Source organism: Lampris incognitus, chromosome 2 (genome assembly GCF_029633865.1).
Source record: "Lampris incognitus isolate fLamInc1 chromosome 2, fLamInc1.hap2, whole genome shotgun sequence".
Lineage (NCBI taxonomy): Eukaryota > Metazoa > Chordata > Actinopteri > Lampriformes > Lampridae > Lampris > Lampris incognitus.
Genome location: NC_079212.1, coordinates 64986703 through 65012350, shown reverse-complemented (window position 1 = coordinate 65012350; position 25648 = coordinate 64986703).

Below are 25648 nucleotides of genomic sequence, written 5' to 3'. Positions count from 1 at the left end.
CCACATTCCCTATCACACTCATCACCAAGTCCACATCATCTGTCACACTCATCACTGAGTCCACATCATCTGTCACGCTCATCAATGAGTCCACATCATCTCTCACAATCATCACTGTGTCCACATCATCTGTCACACTCATCACCAAGTCCATATCCCCTATCACACTCATCACCAAGTCCACATCATCTGTCACACTCATCACTGAGTCCACATCATCTGTCACGCTCATCACTGAGTCCACATCATCTCTCACACTCATCACCAAGTCCACATCATCTATCACACTCATCACTGAGTCCACATCATGTCACGCTCATCACCGAGTTCACATCCCCTATCACACTCATCACTGAGTCCACATCATCTCTCACACTCATCACTGAGTACACATCATCTGTCACACTCATCACCGAGTCCAGATCATCTGTCACACTCATCACTGAGTCCACATCATCTGTCACACTCATGATTCAGTCCACATCATCTCTCACACTCATCACTGAGTCCAAATCATCTGTCACACTCATCACCGAGTCCACATGCCCTATCACACTCATCACTGAGTCCACATCATCTCTCCCACTCATGACTGAGTCCACATCATCTGTCACACTCATCACCGAGTCCACATCATCTGTCACACTCATCACTGGGTCCACATCATCTGTCACACTCATCACTGAGTCCACGTCATCTGTCACACTAATCAGTGAGTCCACATCATCTCTCACACTCATCACCGAGTCCACATGCCCTATCACACTCATCACTGAGTCCACATCATCTCTCCCACTCATGACTGAGTCCACATCATCTGTCAAACTCATCACCGAGTCCACATCATCTGTCACACTCATCACTGGGTCCACATCATCTCTCACACTCATCACTGAGTCCACATCATCTGTCACACTCATCACCGAGTCCACATGCCCTATCACACTCATCACTGAGTCCACATCATCTCTCCCACTCATGACTGAGTCCACATCATCTCTCACGCTCATCACTGAATCCATATCATCTGTCACACTCATCACTGAGTCCACATCATCTGTCACACTCATCACCGAGTCCACATCATCTGTCACACTCATCACTGGGTCCACATCATCTGTCACACTCATCACTGAGTCCACGTCATCTGTCACACTAATCACTGAGTCCACATCATCTCTCACACTCATCACCGAGTCCACATTCCCTATCACACTCATCACCAAGTCCACATCATCTGTCACACTCATCACTGAGTCCACATCATCTGTCACGCTCATCAATGAGTCCACATCATCTCTCACAATCATCACTGTGTCCACATCATCTGTCACACTCATCACCAAGTCCACATCCCCTATCACACTCATCAACAAGTCCACATCATCTGTCACACTCATCACTGAGTCCACATCATCTGTCACGCTCATCACTGAGTCCACATCATCTCTCACACTCATCACCAAGTCCACATCATCTATCACACTCATCACTGAGTCCACATCATGTCACGCTCATCACCGAGTTCACATCCCCTATCACACTCATCACTGAGTCCACATCATCTCTCACACTCATCACTGAGTCCACATCATCTGTCACACTCATCACCGAGTCCAGATCATCTGTCACACTCATCACTGAGTCCACATCATCTGTCACACTCATGATTCAGTCCACATCATCTCTCACACTCATCACTGAGTCCACATCATCTGTCACACTCATCACCGAGTCCACATGCCCTATCACACTCATCACTGGGTCCACATCATCTCTCCCACTCATGACTGAGTCCACATCATCTGTCACACTCATCACCTAGTCCACATCATCTGTCACACTCATGACTGAGTCCACATCATCTGTCACTCTCATCACCGAGTCCACATCATCTGTCACACTCATCACCGTGCCCACATCATCTATCACACTCTTCACTGAGTCCACATCATGTCACACTCATCACCGAGTCCACATCCCCTATCACACTCATCACTGAGTCCACATCATCTTTCACACTCATCACTGAGTCCACATCATCTGTCACACTCATCACCGAGTCCACATCATCTGTCACACTCATCACTGAGTCCACATCATCTGTCACACTCATCACCTAGTCCACATCATCTGTCACACTCATGACTGAGTCCACATCATCTGTCACTCTGATCACCGAGTCCACATCATCTGTCACACTCATCACTGAGTCCACATCATCTGTCACACTCATCACCGAGTCCACGTCATCTGTCACAGTCATCACCGAGTCCACATCATCTGTCACGCTCATCACTGAGTCCACATCATCTGTCACACTCATCACTGAGTCCACATCATCTGTCACACTCATCACCGAGTCCACATCATCTGTCACACTCATCACTGACTCCACATCATCTCTCACACTCATCACTGAGTCCACATAATCTGTCACACTCATCACCGAGTCCACATCATCTGTCACACTCATCACTGAGTCCACATCATCTGTCACACTCATCACCGAGTCCACATTCCCTATCACACTCATCACCAAGTCCACATCATATGTCACACTCATCACTGAGTCCACATCATCTGTCATGCTCATCACTGAGTCCACATCATCTCTCACACTCATTACTGAGTCCACATCATCTCTCACACTCATCACCAAGTCCACATTATCTATCACACTCATCACTGAGTCCACATCATGTCACGCTCATCACCGAGTCCACATCCCCTATCACACTCATCACTGAGTCCACATCATCTCTCACACTCATCACTGAGTCCACATCATCTGTCACACTCATCACCGAGTCCACATCATCTGTCACACTCTTCACTGAGTCCACATCATCTGTCACACTCATCACTGAGTCCACATCATCTGTCACGCTCATCACTGAGTCCACATCATCTCTCACACTCATCACCAAGTCCACATCATCTATCACACTCATCACTGAGTCCACATCATGTCACGCTCATCACCGAGTTCACATCCCCTATCACACTCATCACTGAGTCCACATCATCTCTCACACACATCACTGAGTACACATCATCTGTCACACTCATCACCGAGTCCAGATCATCTGTCACACTCATCACTGAGTCCACATCATCTGTCACACTCATGATTCAGTCCACATCATCTCTCACACTCATCACTGAGTCCAAATCATCTGTCACACTCATCACCGAGTCCACATGCCCTATCACACTCATCACTGAGTCCACATCATCTCTCCCACTCATGACTGAGTCCACATCATCTGTCACACTCATCACCGAGTCCACATCATCTGTCACACTCATCACTGGGTCCACATCATCTGTCACACTCATCACTGAGTCCACATCATCTCTCACACTCATCACCGAGTCCACATGCCCTATCACACTCATCACTGAGTCCACATCATCTCTCCCACTCATGACTGAGTCCACATCATCTGTCAAACTCATCACCGAGTCCACATCATCTGTCACACTCATCACTGGGTCCACATCATCTCTCACACTCATCACTGAGTCCACATCATCTGTCACACTCATCACCGAGTCCACATGCCCTATCACACTCATCACTGAGTCCACATCATCTCTCCCACTCATGACTGAGTCCACATCATCTCTCACGCTCATCACTGAATCCATATCATCTGTCACACTCATCACTGAGTCCACATCATCCCTCACACTCATCACCGAGTCCACATCATCTGTCACACTCATCACTGGGTCCACATCATCTGTCACACTCATCACTGAGTCCACGTCATCTGTCACACTAATCACTGAGTCCACATCATCTCTCACACTCATCACCGAGTCCACATTCCCTATCACACTCATCACCAAGTCCACATCATCTGTCACACTCATCACTGAGTCCACATCATCTGTCACGCTCATCAATGAGTCCACATCATCTCTCACAATCATCACTGTGTCCACATCATCTGTCACACTCATCACCAAGTCCACATCCCCTATCACACTCATCACCAAGTCCACATCATCTGTCACACTCATCACTGAGTCCACATCATCTGTCACGCTCATCACTGAGTCCACATCATCTCTCACACTCATCACCAAGTCCACATCATCTATCACACTCATCACTGAGTCCACATCATGTCACGCTCATCACCGAGTTCACATCCCCTATCACACTCATCACTGAGTCCACATCATCTCTCACACTCATCACTGAGTCCACATCATCTGTCACACTCATCACCGAGTCCAGATCATCTGTCACACTCATCACTGAGTCCACATCATCTGTCACACTCATGATTCAGTCCACATCATCTCTCACACTCATCACTGAGTCCACATCATCTGTCACACTCATCACCGAGTCCACATGCCCTATCACACTCATCACTGGGTCCACATCATCTCTCCCACTCATGACTGAGTCCACATCATCTGTCACACTCATCACCTAGTCCACATCATCTGTCACACTCATGACTGAGTCCACATCATCTGTCACTCTCATCACCGAGTCCACATCATCTGTCACACTCATCACCGTGCCCACATCATCTATCACACTCTTCACTGAGTCCACATCATGTCACACTCATCACCGAGTCCACATCCCCTATCACACTCATCACTGAGTCCACATCATCTTTCACACTCATCACTGAGTCCACATCATCTGTCACACTCATCACCGAGTCCACATCATCTGTCACACTCATCACTGAGTCCACATCATCTGTCACACTCATCACCTAGTCCACATCATCTGTCACACTCATGACTGAGTCCACATCATCTGTCACTCTGATCACCGAGTCCACATCATCTGTCACACTCATCACTGAGTCCACATCATCTGTCACACTCATCACCGAGTCCACGTCATCTGTCACAGTCATCACCGAGTCCACATCATCTGTCACGCTCATCACTGAGTCCACATCATCTGTCACACTCATCACTGAGTCCACATCATCTGTCACACTCATCACCGAGTCCACATCATCTGTCACACTCATCACTGACTCCACATCATCTCTCACACTCATCACTGAGTCCACATAATCTGTCACACTCATCACCGAGTCCACATCATCTGTCACACTCATCACTGAGTCCACATCATCTGTCACACTCATCACCGAGTCCACATTCCCTATCACACTCATCACCAAGTCCACATCATCTGTCACACTCATCACTGAGTCCACATCATCTGTCATGCTCATCACTGAGTCCACATCATCTCTCACACTCATCACTGAGTCCACATCATCTCTCACACTCATCACCAAGTCCACATTATCTATCACACTCATCACTGAGTCCACATCATGTCACGCTCATCACCGAGTCCACATCCCCTATCACACTCATCACTGAGTCCACATCATCTCTCACACTCATCACTGAGTCCACATCATCTGTCACACTCATCACCGAGTCCACATCATCTGTCACACTCTTCACTGAGTCCACATCATCTGTCACACTCATCACTGAGTCCACATCATCTGTCACACTCATCACCGAGTCCAGATCATCTGTCACACTCATCACTGAGTCCACATCATCTGTCACACTCATGATTCAGTCCACATCATCTCTCACACTCATCACTGAGTCCACATCATCTGTCACACCCATCACCGAGTCCACATGCCCTATCACACTCATCACTGAGTCCACATCATCTCTCCCACTCATGACTGAGTCCACATCATCTATCACACTCATCACCTAGTCCACATCATCTGTCACACTCATGACTGAGTCCACATCATCCGTCACTCTCATCACCGAGTCCACATCATCTGTCACACTCATCACCGTGCCCACATCATCTATCACACTCTTCACTGAGTCCACATCATGTCACACTCATCACCGAGTCCACATCCCCTATCACACTCATCACTGAGTCCACATCATCTTTCACACTCATCACTGAGTCCACATCATCTGTCACACTCATGACTGAGTCCACATCATCTGTCACACTCATCACTGAGTCCACATCATCTCCCACACTCATCACTGAGTCCACGTCATCTGTCACAGTCATCACCGAGTCCACATCATCTGTCACGCTCATCACTGAGTCCACATCATCTGTCACACTCATCACTGAGTCCACATCTTCTGTCACACTCATCACCGAGTCCACATCATCTGTCACACTCATCACTGACTCCACATCATCTCTCACACTCATCACTGAGTCCACATAATCTGTCACACTCATCACCGAGTCCACATCATCTGTCACAGTCATCACTGAGTCCACATCATCTGTCACACTCATCACCGAGTCCACATTCCCTATCACACTCATAACCAAGTCCACATCATCTGTCACACTCATCACTGAGTCCACATCATCTGTCATGCTCATCACTGAGTCCACATCATCTCTCACACTCATCACTGAGTCCACATCATCTCTCACACTCATCACCAAGTCCACATCATCTATCACACTCATCACTGAGTCCACATCATGTCACGCTCATCACCGAGTCCACATCCCCTATCACACTCATCACTGAGTCCACATCATCTCTCACACTCATCACTGAGTCCACATCATCTGTCACACTCATCACCGAGTCCACATCATCTGTCACACTCTTCACTGAGTCCACATCATCTGTCACACTCATGATTCAGTCCACATCATCTCTCACACTCATCACTGAATCCACATCATCTGTCACACTCATCACCGAGTCCACATCATCTGTCACACTCATCACCGAGTCCACATCACATGTCACACTCATCACTGAGTCCACATAATCTGTCACACTCATGATTCAGTCCACATCATCTCTCACACTCATCACCAAGTCCACATCATCTATCACACTCATCACTGAGTCCACATCATGTCACGCTCATCACCGAGTCCACATCCCCTATCACACTCATCACTGAGTCCACATCATCTCTCACACTCATCACTGAGTCCACATCATCTGTCACACTCATCACCGAGTCCACATCATCTGTCACACTCTTCACTGAGTCCACATCATCTGTCACACTCATGATTCAGTCCACATCATCTCTCACACTCATCACTGAGTCCACATCATCTGTCACACTCATCACCGAGTCCACATCATCTGTCACACTCTTCACTGAGTCCACATCATCTGTCACACTCATGATTCAGTCCACATCATCTCTCACACTCATCACTGAATCCACATCATCTGTCACACTCATCACCGAGTCCACATCATCTGTCACACTCATCACCGAGTCCACATCATATGTCACACTCATCACTGAGTCCACATAATCTGTCACACTCATGATTCAGTCCACATCATCTCTCACACTCATCACTGAGTCCACATCATCTGTCACACTCATCACCGAGTCCACATGCCCTATCACACTCATCACTGAGTCCACATCATCTCTCCCACTCATGACTGGGTCCACATCATCTCTCACGCTCATCACTGAATCCATATCATCTGTCACACTCATCACTGAGTCCACATCATCTGTCACACTCATCACCGAGTCCACATCATCTGTCACACTCATCACTGAGTCCACATCATCTGTCACACTCATCACCGAGTCCACATCATCTGTCACACTCATCACTGAGTCCACGTCATCTGTCACACTAATCACTGAGTCCACATCATCTGTCACGCTCATCAATGAGTCCACATCATCTGTCACGCTCATCACTGAGTCCACATCATCTCTCACACTCATCACCAAGTCCACATCATCTATCACACTCATCACTGAGTCCAGATCATCTGTCACACTCATCACTGAGTTCACATCCCCTATCACACTCATCACTGAGTCCACATCATCTCTCACACTCATCACTGAGTCCACATCATCTGTCACACTCATCACCGAGTCCAGATCATCTGTCACACTCATCACTGAGTCCACATAATCTGTCACACTCATGATTCAGTCCACATGATCTCTCACACTCATCACTGAGTCCACATCATCTGTCACACTCATCACCGAGTCCACATGCCCTATCACACTCATCACTGAGTCCACATCATCTCTCCCACTCATGACTGAGTCCACATCATCTGTCACACTCATCACCTAGTCCACATCATCTGTCACACTCATGACTGAGTCCACATCATCTGTCACTCTCATCACCGAGTCCACATCATCTGTCACACTCATCACCGTGCCCACATCATCTATCACACTCTTCACTGAGTCCACATCATGTCACACTCATCACCGAGTCCACATCCCCTATCACACTCATCACTGAGTCCACATCATCTTTCAAACTCATCACTGAGTCCACATCATCTGTCACACTCATCACCGAGTCCACATCATCTGTCACACTCATCACTGAGTCCACATCATCTGTCACACTCATCACCTAGTCCACATCATCTGTCACACTCATGACTGAGTCCACATCATCTGTCACTCTCATCACCGAGTCCACATCATCTGTCACACTCATCACTGAGTCCACATCATCTGTCACACTCATCACCGAGTCCACGTCATCTGTCACAGTCATCACCGAGTCCACATCATCTGTCACGCTCATCACTGAGTCCACATCATCTGTCACACTCATCACTGAGTCCACATCATCTGTCACACTCATCACCGAGTCCACATCATCTGTCACACTCATCACTGACTCCACATCATCTCTCACACTCATCACTGAGTCCACATAATCTGTCACACTCATCACCGAGTCCACATCATCTGTCACACTCATCACTGAGTCCACATCATCTGTCACACTCATCACCGAGTCCACATTCCCTATCACACTCATCACCAAGTCCACATCATCTGTCACACTCATCACTGAGTCCACATCATCTGTCATGCTCATCACTGAGTCCACATCATCTCTCACACTCATCACTGAGTCCACATCATCTCTCACACTCATCACCAAGTCCACATTATCTATCACACTCATCACTGAGTCCACATCATGTCACGCTCATCACCGAGTCCACATCCCCTATCACACTCATCACTGAGTCCACATCATCTCTCACACTCATCACTGAGTCCACATCATCTGTCACACTCATCACCGAGTCCACATCATCTGTCACACTCTTCACTGAGTCCACATCATCTGTCACACTCATGATTCAGTCCACATCATCTCTCACACTCATCACTGAATCCACATCATCTGTCACACTCATCACCGAGTCCACATCATCTGTCACACTCATCACCGAGTCCACATGCCCTATCACACTCATCACTGGGTCCACATCATCTCTCCCACTCATGACTGAGTCCACATCATCTGTCACACTCATCACCTAGTCCACATCATCTGTCACACTCATGACTGAGTCCACATCATCTGTCACTCTCATCACCGAGTCCACATCATCTGTCACACTCATCACCGTGCCCACATCATCTATCACACTCTTCACTGAGTCCACATCATGTCACACTCATCACCGAGTCCACATCCCCTATCACACTCATCACTGAGTCCACATCATCTTTCACACTCATCACTGAGTCCACATCATCTGTCACACTCATCACCGAGTCCACATCATCTGTCACACTCATCACTGAGTCCACATCATCTGTCACACTCATCACCTAGTCCACATCATCTGTCACACTCATGACTGAGTCCACATCATCTGTCACTCTGATCACCGAGTCCACATCATCTGTCACACTCATCACTGAGTCCACATCATCTCTCACACTCTTCACCGAGTCCACGTCATCTGTCACAGTCATCACCGAGTCCACATCATCTGTCACGCTCATCACTGAGTCCACATCATCTGTCACACTCATCACTGAGTCCACATCATCTGTCACACTCATCACCGAGTCCACATCATCTGTCACACTCATCACTGACTCCACATCATCTCTCACACTCATCACTGAGTCCACATAATCTGTCACACTCATCACCGAGTCCACATCATCTGTCACACTCATCACTGAGTCCACATCATCTGTCACACTCATCACCGAGTCCACATTCCCTATCACACTCATCACCAAGTCCACATCATCTGTCACACTCATCACTGAGTCCACATCATCTGTCATGCTCATCACTGAGTCCACATCATCTCTCACACTCATCACTGAGTCCACATCATCTCTCACACTCATCACCAAGTCCACATTATCTATCACACTCATCACTGAGTCCACATCATGTCACGCTCATCACCGAGTCCACATCCCCTATCACACTCATCACTGAGTCCACATCATCTCTCACACTCATCACTGAGTCCACATCATCTGTCACACTCATCACCGAGTCCACATCATCTGTCACACTCTTCACTGAGTCCACATCATCTGTCACACTCATCACTGAGTCCACATCATCTGTCACGCTCATCACTGAGTCCACATCATCTCTCACACTCATCACCAAGTCCACATCATCTATCACACTCATCACTGAGTCCACATCATGTCACGCTCATCACCGAGTTCACATCCCCTATCACACTCATCACTGAGTCCACATCATCTCTCACACTCATCACTGAGTACACATCATCTGTCACACTCATCACCGAGTCCAGATCATCTGTCACACTCATCACTGAGTCCACATCATCTGTCACACTCATGATTCAGTCCACATCATCTCTCACACTCATCACTGAGTCCAAATCATCTGTCACACTCATCACCGAGTCCACATGCCCTATCACACTCATCACTGAGTCCACATCATCTCTCCCACTCATGACTGAGTCCACATCATCTGTCACACTCATCACCGAGTCCACATCATCTGTCACACTCATCACTGGGTCCACATCATCTGTCACACTCATCACTGAGTCCACGTCATCTGTCACACTAATCACTGAGTCCACATCATCTCTCACACTCATCACCGAGTCCACATGCCCTATCACACTCATCACTGAGTCCACATCATCTCTCCCACTCATGACTGAGTCCACATCATCTGTCAAACTCATCACCGAGTCCACATCATCTGTCACACTCATCACTGGGTCCACATCATCTCTCACACTCATCACTGAGTCCACATCATCTGTCACACTCATCACCGAGTCCACATGCCCTATCACACTCATCACTGAGTCCACATCATCTCTCCCACTCATGACTGAGTCCACATCATCTCTCACGCTCATCACTGAATCCATATCATCAGTCACACTCATCACTGAGTCCACATCATCTGTCACACTCATCACCGAGTCCACATCATCTGTCACACTCATCACTGGGTCCACATCATCTGTCACACTCATCACTGAGTCCACGTCATCTGTCACACTAATCACTGAGTCCACATCATCTCTCACACTCATCACCGAGTCCACATTCCCTATCACACTCATCACCAAGTCCACATCATCTGTCACACTCATCACTGAGTCCACATCATCTGTCACGCTCATCAATGAGTCCACATCATCTCTCACAATCATCACTGTGTCCACATCATCTGTCACACTCATCACCAAGTCCACATCCCCTATCACACTCATCACCAAGTCCACATCATCTGTCACACTCATCACTGAGTCCACATCATCTGTCACGCTCATCACTGAGTCCACATCATCTCTCACACTCATCACCAAGTCCACATCATCTATCACACTCATCACTGAGTCCACATCATGTCACGCTCATCACCGAGTTCACATCCCCTATCACACTCATCACTGAGTCCACATCATCTCTCACACTCATCACTGAGTCCACATCATCTGTCACACTCATCACCGAGTCCAGATCATCTGTCACACTCATCACTGAGTCCACATCATCTGTCACACTCATGATTCAGTCCACATCATCTCTCACACTCATCACTGAGTCCACATCATCTGTCACACTCATCACCGAGTCCACATGCCCTATCACACTCATCACTGGGTCCACATCATCTCTCCCACTCATGACTGAGTCCACATCATCTGTCACACTCATCACCTAGTCCACATCATCTGTCACACTCATGACTGAGTCCACATCATCTGTCACTCTCATCACCGAGTCCACATCATCTGTCACACTCATCACCGTGCCCACATCATCTATCACACTCTTCACTGAGTCCACATCATGTCACACTCATCACCGAGTCCACATCCCCTATCACACTCATCACTGAGTCCACATCATCTTTCACACTCATCACTGAGTCCACATCATCTGTCACACTCATCACCGAGTCCACATCATCTGTCACACTCATCACTGAGTCCACATCATCTGTCACACTCATCACCTAGTCCACATCATCTGTCACACTCATGACTGAGTCCACATCATCTGTCACTCTGATCACCGAGTCCACATCATCTGTCACACTCATCACTGAGTCCACATCATCTGTCACACTCATCACCGAGTCCACGTCATCTGTCACAGTCATCACCGAGTCCACATCATCTGTCACGCTCATCACTGAGTCCACATCATCTGTCACACTCATCACTGAGTCCACATCATCTGTCACACTCATCACCGAGTCCACATCATCTGTCACACTCATCACTGACTCCACATCATCTCTCACACTCATCACTGAGTCCACATAATCTGTCACACTCATCACCGAGTCCACATCATCTGTCACACTCATCACTGAGTCCACATCATCTGTCACACTCATCACCGAGTCCACATTCCCTATCACACTCATCACCAAGTCCACATCATCTGTCACACTCATCACTGAGTCCACATCATCTGTCACGCTCATCAATGAGTCCACATCATCTCTCACAATCATCACTGTGTCCACATCATCTGTCACACTCATCACCAAGTCCACATCCCCTATCACACTCATCACCAAGTCCACATCATCTGTCACACTCATCACTGAGTCCACATCATCTGTCACGCTCATCACTGAGTCCACATCATCTCTCACACTCATCACCAAGTCCACATCATCTATCACACTCATCACTGAGTCCACATCATGTCACGCTCATCACCGAGTTCACATCCCCTATCACACTCATCACTGAGTCCACATCATCTCTCACACTCATCACCGAGTCCACGTCATCTGTCACAGTCATCACCGAGTCCACATCATCTGTCACGCTCATCACTGAGTCCACATCATCTGTCACACTCATCACTGAGTCCACATCATCTGTCACACTCATCACCGAGTCCACATCATCTGTCATACTCATCACTGACTCCACATCATCTCTCACACTCATCACTGAGTCCACATAATCTGTCACACTCATCACCGAGTCCACATCATCTGTCACACTCATCACTGAGTCCACATCATCTGTCACACTCATCACCGAGTCCACATTCCCTATCACACTCATCACCAAGTCCACATCATCTGTCACACTCATCACTGAGTCCACATCATCTGTCATGCTCATCACTGAGTCCACATCATCTCTCACACTCATCACTGAGTCCACATCATCTCTCACACTCATCACCAAGTCCACATTATCTATCACACTCATCACTGAGTCCACATCATGTCACGCTCATCACCGAGTCCACATCCCCTATCACACTCATCACTGAGTCCACATCATCTCTCACACTCATCACTGAGTCCACATCATCTGTCACACTCATCACCGAGTCCACATCATCTGTCACACTCTTCACTGAGTCCACATCATCTGTCACACTCATCACTGAGTCCACATCATCTGTCACGCTCATCACTGAGTCCACATCATCTCTCACACTCATCACCAAGTCCACATCATCTATCACACTCATCACTGAGTCCACATCATGTCACGCTCATCACCGAGTTCACATCCCCTATCACACTCATCACTGAGTCCACATCATCTCTCACACTCATCACTGAGTACACATCATCTGTCACACTCATCACCGAGTCCAGATCATCTGTCACACTCATCACTGAGTCCACATCATCTGTCACACTCATGATTCAGTCCACATCATCTCTCACACTCATCACTGAGTCCAAATCATCTGTCACACTCATCACCGAGTCCACATGCCCTATCACACTCATCACTGAGTCCACATCATCTCTCCCACTCATGACTGAGTCCACATCATCTGTCACACTCATCACCGAGTCCACATCATCTGTCACACTCATCACTGGGTCCACATCATCTGTCACACTCATCACTGAGTCCACGTCATCTGTCACACTAATCACTGAGTCCACATCATCTCTCACACTCATCACCGAGTCCACATGCCCTATCACACTCATCACTGAGTCCACATCATCTCTCCCACTCATGACTGAGTCCACATCATCTGTCAAACTCATCACCGAGTCCACATCATCTGTCACACTCATCACTGGGTCCACATCATCTCTCACACTCATCACTGAGTCCACATCATCTGTCACACTCATCACCGAGTCCACATGCCCTATCACACTCATCACTGAGTCCACATCATCTCTCCCACTCATGACTGAGTCCACATCATCTCTCACGCTCATCACTGAATCCATATCATCAGTCACACTCATCACTGAGTCCACATCATCTGTCACACTCATCACCGAGTCCACATCATCTGTCACACTCATCACTGGGTCCACATCATCTGTCACACTCATCACTGAGTCCACGTCATCTGTCACACTAATCACTGAGTCCACATCATCTCTCACACTCATCACCGAGTCCACATTCCCTATCACACTCATCACCAAGTCCACATCATCTGTCACACTCATCACTGAGTCCACATCATCTGTCACGCTCATCAATGAGTCCACATCATCTCTCACAATCATCACTGTGTCCACATCATCTGTCACACTCATCACCAAGTCCACATCCCCTATCACACTCATCACCAAGTCCACATCATCTGTCACACTCATCACTGAGTCCACATCATCTGTCACGCTCATCACTGAGTCCACATCATCTCTCACACTCATCACCAAGTCCACATCATCTATCACACTCATCACTGAGTCCACATCATGTCACGCTCATCACCGAGTTCACATCCCCTATCACACTCATCACTGAGTCCACATCATCTCTCACACTCATCACTGAGTCCACATCATCTGTCACACTCATCACCGAGTCCAGATCATCTGTCACACTCATCACTGAGTCCACATCATCTGTCACACTCATGATTCAGTCCACATCATCTCTCACACTCATCACTGAGTCCACATCATCTGTCACACTCATCACCGAGTCCACATGCCCTATCACACTCATCACTGGGTCCACATCATCTCTCCCACTCATGACTGAGTCCACATCATCTGTCACACTCATCACCTAGTCCACATCATCTGTCACACTCATGACTGAGTCCACATCATCTGTCACTCTCATCACCGAGTCCACATCATCTGTCACACTCATCACCGTGCCCACATCATCTATCACACTCTTCACTGAGTCCACATCATGTCACACTCATCACCGAGTCCACATCCCCTATCACACTCATCACTGAGTCCACATCATCTTTCACACTCATCACTGAGTCCACATCATCTGTCACACTCATCACCGAGTCCACATCATCTGTCACACTCATCACTGAGTCCACATCATCTGTCACACTCATCACCTAGTCCACATCATCTGTCACACTCATGACTGAGTCCACATCATCTGTCACTCTGATCACCGAGTCCACATCATCTGTCACACTCATCACTGAGTCCACATCATCTGTCACACTCATCACCGAGTCCACGTCATCTGTCACAGTCATCACCGAGTCCACATCATCTGTCACGCTCATCACTGAGTCCACATCATCTGTCACACTCATCACTGAGTCCACATCATCTGTCACACTCATCACCGAGTCCACATCATCTGTCACACTCATCACTGACTCCACATCATCTCTCACACTCATCACTGAGTCCACATAATCTGTCACACTCATCACCGAGTCCACATCATCTGTCACACTCATCACTGAGTCCACATCATCTGTCACACTCATCACCGAGTCCACATTCCCTATCACACTCATCACCAAGTCCACATCATCTGTCACACTCATCACTGAGTCCACATCATCTGTCACGCTCATCAATGAGTCCACATCATCTCTCACAATCATCACTGTGTCCACATCATCTGTCACACTCATCACCAAGTCCACATCCCCTATCACACTCATCACCAAGTCCACATCATCTGTCACACTCATCACTGAGTCCACATCATCTGTCACGCTCATCACTGAGTCCACATCATCTCTCACACTCATCACCAAGTCCACATCATCTATCACACTCATCACTGAGTCCACATCATGTCACGCTCATCACCGAGTTCACATCCCCTATCACACTCATCACTGAGTCCACATCATCTCTCACACTCATCACTGAGTCCACATCATCTGTCACACTCATCACCGAGTCCAGATCATCTGTCACACTCATCACTGAGTCCACATCATCTGTCACACTCATGATTCAGTCCACATCATCTCTCACACTCATCACTGAGTCCACATCATCTGTCACACTCATCACCGAGTCCACATGCCCTATCACACTCATCACTGGGTCCACATCATCTCTCCCACTCATGACTGAGTCCACATCATCTGTCACACTCATCACCTAGTCCACATCATCTGTCACACTCATGACTGAGTCCACATCATCTGTCACTCTCATCACCGAGTCCACATCATCTGTCACACTCATCACCGTGCCCACATCATCTATCACACTCTTCACTGAGTCCACATCATGTCACACTCATCACCGAGTCCACATCCCCTATCACACTCATCACTGAGTCCACATCATCTTTCACACTCATCACTGAGTCCACATCATCTGTCACACTCATCACCGAGTCCACATCATCTGTCACACTCATCACTGAGTCCACATCATCTGTCACACTCATCACCTAGTCCACATCATCTGTCACACTCATGACTGAGTCCACATCATCTGTCACTCTGATCACCGAGTCCACATCATCTGTCACACTCATCACTGAGTCCACATCATCTGTCACACTCATCACCGAGTCCACGTCATCTGTCACAGTCATCACCGAGTCCACATCATCTGTCACGCTCATCACTGAGTCCACATCATCTGTCACACTCATCACTGAGTCCACATCATCTGTCACACTCATCACCGAGTCCACATCATCTGTCACACTCATCACTGACTCCACATCATCTCTCACACTCATCACTGAGTCCACATAATCTGTCACACTCATCACCGAGTCCACATCATCTGTCACACTCATCACTGAGTCCACATCATCTGTCACACTCATCACCGAGTCCACATTCCCTATCACACTCATCACCAAGTCCACATCATCTGTCACACTCATCACTGAGTCCACATCATCTGTCATGCTCATCACTGAGTCCACATCATCTCTCACACTCATCACTGAGTCCACATCATCTCTCACACTCATCACCAAGTCCACATTATCTATCACACTCATCACTGAGTCCACATCATGTCACGCTCATCACCGAGTCCACATCCCCTATCACACTCATCACTGAGTCCACATCATCTCTCACACTCATCACTGAGTCCACATCATCTGTCACACTCATCACCGAGTCCACATCATCTGTCACACTCTTCACTGAGTCCACATCATCTGTCACACTCATCACTGAGTCCACATCATCTGTCACACTCATCACCGAGTCCAGATCATCTGTCACACTCATCACTGAGTCCACATCATCTGTCACACTCATGATTCAGTCCACATCATCTCTCACACTCATCACTGAGTCCACATCATCTGTCACACCCATCACCGAGTCCACATGCCCTATCACACTCATCACTGAGTCCACATCATCTCTCCCACTCATGACTGAGTCCACATCATCTATCACACTCATCACCTAGTCCACATCATCTGTCACACTCATGACTGAGTCCACATCATCCGTCACTCTCATCACCGAGTCCACATCATCTGTCACACTCATCACCGTGCCCACATCATCTATCACACTCTTCACTGAGTCCACATCATGTCACACTCATCACCGAGTCCAGATCATCTGTCACACTCATCACTGAGTCCACATCATCTGTCACACTCATGATTCAGTCCACATCATCTCTCACACTCATCACTGAGTCCAAATCATCTGTCACACTCATCACCGAGTCCACATGCCCTATCACACTCATCACTGAGTCCACATCATCTCTCCCACTCATGACTGAGTCCACATCATCTGTCACACTCATCACCGAGTCCACATCATCTGTCACACTCATCACTGGGTCCACATCATCTGTCACACTCATCACTGAGTCCACGTCATCTGTCACACTAATCACTGAGTCCACATCATCTCTCACACTCATCACCGAGTCCACATGCCCTATCACACTCATCACTGAGTCCACATCATCTCTCCCACTCATGACTGAGTCCACATCATCTGTCAAACTCATCACCGAGTCCACATCATCTGTCACACTCATCACTGGGTCCACATCATCTCTCACACTCATCACTGAGTCCACATCATCTGTCACACTCATCACCGAGTCCACATGCCCTATCACACTCATCACTGAGTCCACATCATCTCTCCCACTCATGACTGAGTCCACATCATCTCTCACGCTCATCACTGAATCCATATCATCAGTCACACTCATCACTGAGTCCACATCATCTGTCACACTCATCACCGAGTCCACATCATCTGTCACACTCATCACTGGGTCCACATCATCTGTCACACTCATCACTGAGTCCACGTCATCTGTCACACTAATCACTGAGTCCACATCATCTCTCACACTCATCACCGAGTCCACATTCCCTATCACACTCATCACCAAGTCCACATCATCTGTCACACTCATCACTGAGTCCACATCATCTGTCACGCTCATCAATGAGTCCACATCATCTCTCACAATCATCACTGTGTCCACATCATCTGTCACACTCATCACCAAGTCCACATCCCCTATCACACTCATCACCAAGTCCACATCATCTGTCACACTCATCACTGAGTCCACATCATCTGTCACGCTCATCACTGAGTCCACATCATCTCTCACACTCATCACCAAGTCCACATCATCTATCACACTCATCACTGAGTCCACATCATGTCACGCTCATCACCGAGTTCACATCCCCTATCACACTCATCACTGAGTCCACATCATCTCTCACACTCATCACTGAGTCCACATCATCTGTCACACTCATCACCGAGTCCAGATCATCTGTCACACTCATCACTGAGTCCACATCATCTGTCACACTCATGATTCAGTCCACATCATCTCTCACACTCATCACTGAGTCCACATCATCTGTCACACTCATCACCGAGTCCACATGCCCTATCACACTCATCACTGGGTCCACATCATCTCTCCCACTCATGACTGAGTCCACATCATCTGTCACACTCATCACCTAGTCCACATCATCTGTCACACTCATGACTGAGTCCACATCATCTGTCACTCTCATCACCGAGTCCACATCATCTGTCACACTCATCACCGTGCCCACATCATCTATCACACTCTTCACTGAGTCCACATCATGTCACACTCATCACCGAGTCCACATCCCCTATCACACTCATCACTGAGTCCACATCATCTTTCACACTCATCACTGAGTCCACATCATCTGTCACACTCATCACCGAGTCCACATCATCTGTCACACTCATCACTGAGTCCACATCATCTGTCACACTCATCACCTAGTCCACATCATCTGTCACACTCATGACTGAGTCCACATCATCTGTCACTCTGATCACCGAGTCCACATCATCTGTCACACTCATCACTGAGTCCACATCATCTGTCACACTCATCACCGAGTCCACGTCATCTGTCACAGTCATCACCGAGTCCACATCATCTGTCACGCTCATCACTGAGTCCACATCATCTGTCACACTCATCACTGAGTCCACATCATCTGTCACACTCATCACCGAGTCCACATCATCTGTCACACTCATCACTGACTCCACATCATCTCTCACACTCATCACTGAGTCCACATAATCTGTCACACTCATCACCGAGTCCACATCATCTGTCACACTCATCACTGAGTCCACATCATCTGTCACACTCATCACCGAGTCCACATTCCCTATCACACTCATCACCAAGTCCACATCATCTGTCACACTCATCACTGAGTCCACATCATCTGTCACGCTCATCAATGAGTCCACATCATCTCTCACAATCATCACTGTGTCCACATCATCTGTCACACTCATCACCAAGTCCACATCCCCTATCACACTCATCACCAAGTCCACATCATCTGTCACACTCATCACTGAGTCCACATCATCTGTCACGCTCATCACTGAGTCCACATCATCTCTCACACTCATCACCAAGTCCACATCATCTATCACACTCATCACTGAGTCCACATCATGTCACGCTCATCACCGAGTTCACATCCCCTATCACACTCATCACTGAGTCCACATCATCTCTCACACTCATCACTGAGTCCACATCATCTGTCACACTCATCACCGAGTCCAGATCATCTGTCACACTCATCACTGAGTCCACATCATCTGTCACACTCATGATTCAGTCCACATCATCTCTCACACTCATCACTGAGTCCACATCATCTGTCACACTCATCACCGAGTCCACATGCCCTATCACACTCATCACTGGGTCCACATCATCTCTCCCACTCATGACTGAGTCCACATCATCTGTCACACTCATCACCTAGTCCACATCATCTGTCACACTCATGACTGAGTCCACATCATCTGTCACTCTCATCACCGAGTCCACATCATCTGTCACACTCATCACCGTGCCCACATCATCTATCACACTCTTCACTGAGTCCACATCATGTCACACTCATCACCGAGTCCACATCCCCTATCACACTCATCACTGAGTCCACATCATCTTTCACACTCATCACTGAGTCCACATCATCTGTCACACTCATCACCGAGTCCACATCATCTGTCACACTCATCACTGAGTCCACATCATCTGTCACACTCATCACCTAGTCCACATCATCTGTCACACTCATGACTGAGTCCACATCATCTGTCACTCTGATCACCGAGTCCACATCATCTGTCACACTCATCACTGAGTCCACATCATCTGTCACACTCATCACCGAGTCCACGTCATCTGTCACAGTCATCACCGAGTCCACATCATCTGTCACGCTCATCACTGAGTCCACATCATCTGTCACACTCATCACTGAGTCCACATCATCTGTCACACTCATCACCGAGTCCACATCATCTGTCACACTCATCACTGACTCCACATCATCTCTCACACTCATCACTGAGTCCACATAATCTGTCACACTCATCACCGAGTCCACATCATCTGTCACACTCATCACTGAGTCCACATCATCTGTCACACTCATCACCGAGTCCACATTCCCTATCACACTCATCACCAAGTCCACATCATCTGTCACACTCATCACTGAGTCCACATCATCTGTCATGCTCATCACTGAGTCCACATCATCTCTCACACTCATCACTGAGTCCACATCATCTCTCACACTCATCACCAAGTCCACATTATCTATCACACTCATCACTGAGTCCACATCATGTCACGCTCATCACCGAGTCCACATCCCCTATCACACTCATCACTGAGTCCACATCATCTCTCACACTCATCACTGAGTCCACATCATCTGTCACACTCATCACCGAGTCCACATCATCTGTCACACTCTTCACTGAGTCCACATCATCTGTCACACTCATCACTGAGTCCACATCATCTGTCACACTCATCACCGAGTCCAGATCATCTGTCACACTCATCACTGAGTCCACATCATCTGTCACACTCATGATTCAGTCCACATCATCTCTCACACTCATCACTGAGTCCACATCATCTGTCACACCCATCACCGAGTCCACATGCCCTATCACACTCATCACTGAGTCCACATCATCTCTCCCACTCATGACTGAGTCCACATCATCTATCACACTCATCACCTAGTCCACATCATCTGTCACACTCATGACTGAGTCCACATCATCCGTCACTCTCATCACCGAGTCCACATCATCTGTCACACTCATCACCGTGCCCACATCATCTATCACACTCTTCACTGAGTCCACATCATGTCACACTCATCACCGAGTCCACATCCCCTATCACACTCATCACTGAGTCCACATCATCTTTCACACTCATCACTGAGTCCACATCATCTGTCACACTCATGACTGAGTCCACATCATCTGTCACACTCATCACTGAGTCCACATCATCTCCCACACTCATCACTGAGTCCCCGTCATCTGTCACAGTCATCACCGAGTCCACATCATCTGTCACGCTCATCACTGAGTCCACATCATCTGTCACACTCATCACTGAGTCCACATCTTCTGTCACACTCATCACCGAGTCCACATCATCTGTCACACTCATCACTGACTCCACATCATCTCTCACACTCATCACTGAGTCCACATAATCTGTCACACTCATCACCGAGTCCACATCATCTGTCACAGTCATCACTGAGTCCACATCATCTGTCACACTCATCACCGAGTCCACATTCCCTATCACACTCATAACCAAGTCCACATCATCTGTCACACTCATCACTGAGTCCACATCATCTGTCATGCTCATCACTGAGTCCACATCATCTCTCACACTCATCACTGAGTCCACATCATCTCTCACACTCATCACCAAGTCCACATCATCTATCACACTCATCACTGAGTCCACATCATGTCACGCTCATCACCGAGTCCACATCCCCTATCACACTCATCACTGAGTCCACATCATCTCTCACACTCATCACTGAGTCCACATCATCTGTCACACTCATCACCGAGTCCACATCACATGTCACACTCATCACTGAGTCCACATAATCTGTCACACTCATGATTCAGTCCACATCATCTCTCACACTCATCACCAAGTCCACATCATCTATCACACTCATCACTGAGTCCACATCATGTCACGCTCATCACCGAGTCCACATCCCCTATCACACTCATCACTGAGTCCACATCATCTCTCACACTCATGACTGAGTCCACATCATCTGTCACACTCATCACCGAGTCCACATCATCTGTCACACTCTTCACTGAGTCCACATCATCTGTCACACTCATGATTCAGTCCACATCATCTCTCACACTCATCACTGAGTCCACATCATCTGTCACACTCATCACCGAGTCCACATCATCTGTCACACTCTTCACTGAGTCCACATCATCTGTCACACTCATGATTCAGTCCACATCATCTCTCACACTCATCACTGAATCCACATCATCTGTCACACTCATCACCGAGTCCACATCATCTGTCACACTCATCACCGAGTCCACATCACATGTCACACTCATCACTGAGTCCACATAATCTGTCACACTCATGATTCAGTCCACATCATCTCTCACACTCATCACCAAGTCCACATCATCTATCACACTCATCACTGAGTCCACATCATCTGTCACACTCATCACCGAGTCCACATGCCCTATCACACTCATCACTGAGTCCACATCATCTCTCCCACTCATGACTGAGTCCACATCATCTCTCACGCTCATCACTGAATCCATATCATCTGTCACACTCATCACTGAGTCCACATCATCTGTCACACTCATCACCGAGTCCACATCATCTGTCACACTCATCACTGAGTCCACATCATCTGTCACACTCATCACCGAGTCCACATCATCTGTCACACTCATCACTGAGTCCACGTCATCTGTCACACTAATCACTGAGTCCACATCATCTGTCACACTCATCACCGAGTCCACATTCCCTATCACACTCATCACCAAGTCCACATCATCTGTCACACTCATCACTGAGTCCACATCATCTGTCATGCTCATCACTGAGTCCACATCATCTCTCACACTCATCACTGAGTCCACATCATCTCTCACACTCATCACCAAGTCCACATTATCTATCACACTCATCACTGAGTCCACATCATGTCACGCTCATCACCGAGTCCACATCCCCTATCACACTCATCACTGAGTCCACATCATCTCTCACACTCATCACTGAGTCCACATCATCTGTCACACTCATCACCGAGTCCACATCATCTGTCACACTCTTCACTGAGTCCACATCATCTGTCACACTCATGATTCAGTCCACATCATCTCTCACACTCATCACTGAATCCACATCATCTGTCACACTCATCACCGAGTCCACATCATCTGTCACACTCATCACCGAGTCCACATGCCCTATCACACTCATCACTGGGTCCACATCATCTCTCCCACTCATGACTGAGTCCACATCATCTGTCACACTCATCACCTAGTCCACATCATCTGTCACACTCATCACCGAGTCCACATGCCCTATCACACTCATCACTGGGTCCACATCATCTCTCCCACTCATGACTGAGTCCACATCATCTGTCACTCTCATCACCGAGTCCACATCATCTGTCACACTCATCACCGTGCCCACATCATCTGTCACGCTCATCACTGAGTCCACATCATCTCTCACACTCATCACCAAGTCCACATCATCTATCACACTCATCACTGAGTCCACATCATGTCACGCTCATCACCGAGTTCACATCCCCTATCACACTCATCACTGAGTCCACATCATCTCTCACACTCATCACTGAGTCCACATCATCTGTCACACTCATCACCGAGTCCAGATCATCTGTCACACTCATCACTGAGTCCACATCATCTGTCACACTCATGATTCAGTCCACATCATCTCTCACACTCATCACTGAGTCCACATCATCTGTCACACTCATCACCGAGTCCACATGCCCTATCACACTCATCACTGGGTCCACATCATCTCTCCCACTCATGACTGAGTCCACATCATCTGTCACACTCATCACCTAGTCCACATCATCTGTCACACTCATGACTGAGTCCACATCATCTGTCACTCTCATCACCGAGTCCACATCATCTGTCACACTCATCACCGTGCCCACATCATCTATCACACTCTTCACTGAGTCCACATCATGTCACACTCATCACCGAGTCCACATCCCCTATCACACTCATCACTGAGTCCACATCATCTTTCACACTCATCACTGAGTCCACATCATCTGTCACACTCATCACCGAGTCCACATCATCTGTCACACTCATCACTGAGTCCACATCATCTGTCACACTCATCACCTAGTCCACATCATCTGTCACACTCATGACTGAGTCCACATCATCTGTCACTCTGATCACCGAGTCCACATCATCTGTCACACTCATCACTGAGTCCACATCATCTGTCACACTCATCACCGAGTCCACGTCATCTGTCACAGTCATCACCGAGTCCACATCATCTGTCACGCTCATCACTGAGTCCACATCATCTGTCACACTCATCACTGAGTCCACATCATCTGTCACACTCATCACCGAGTCCACATCATCTGTCACACTCATCACTGACTCCACATCATCTCTCACACTCATCACTGAGTCCACATAATCTGTCACACTCATCACCGAGTCCACATCATCTGTC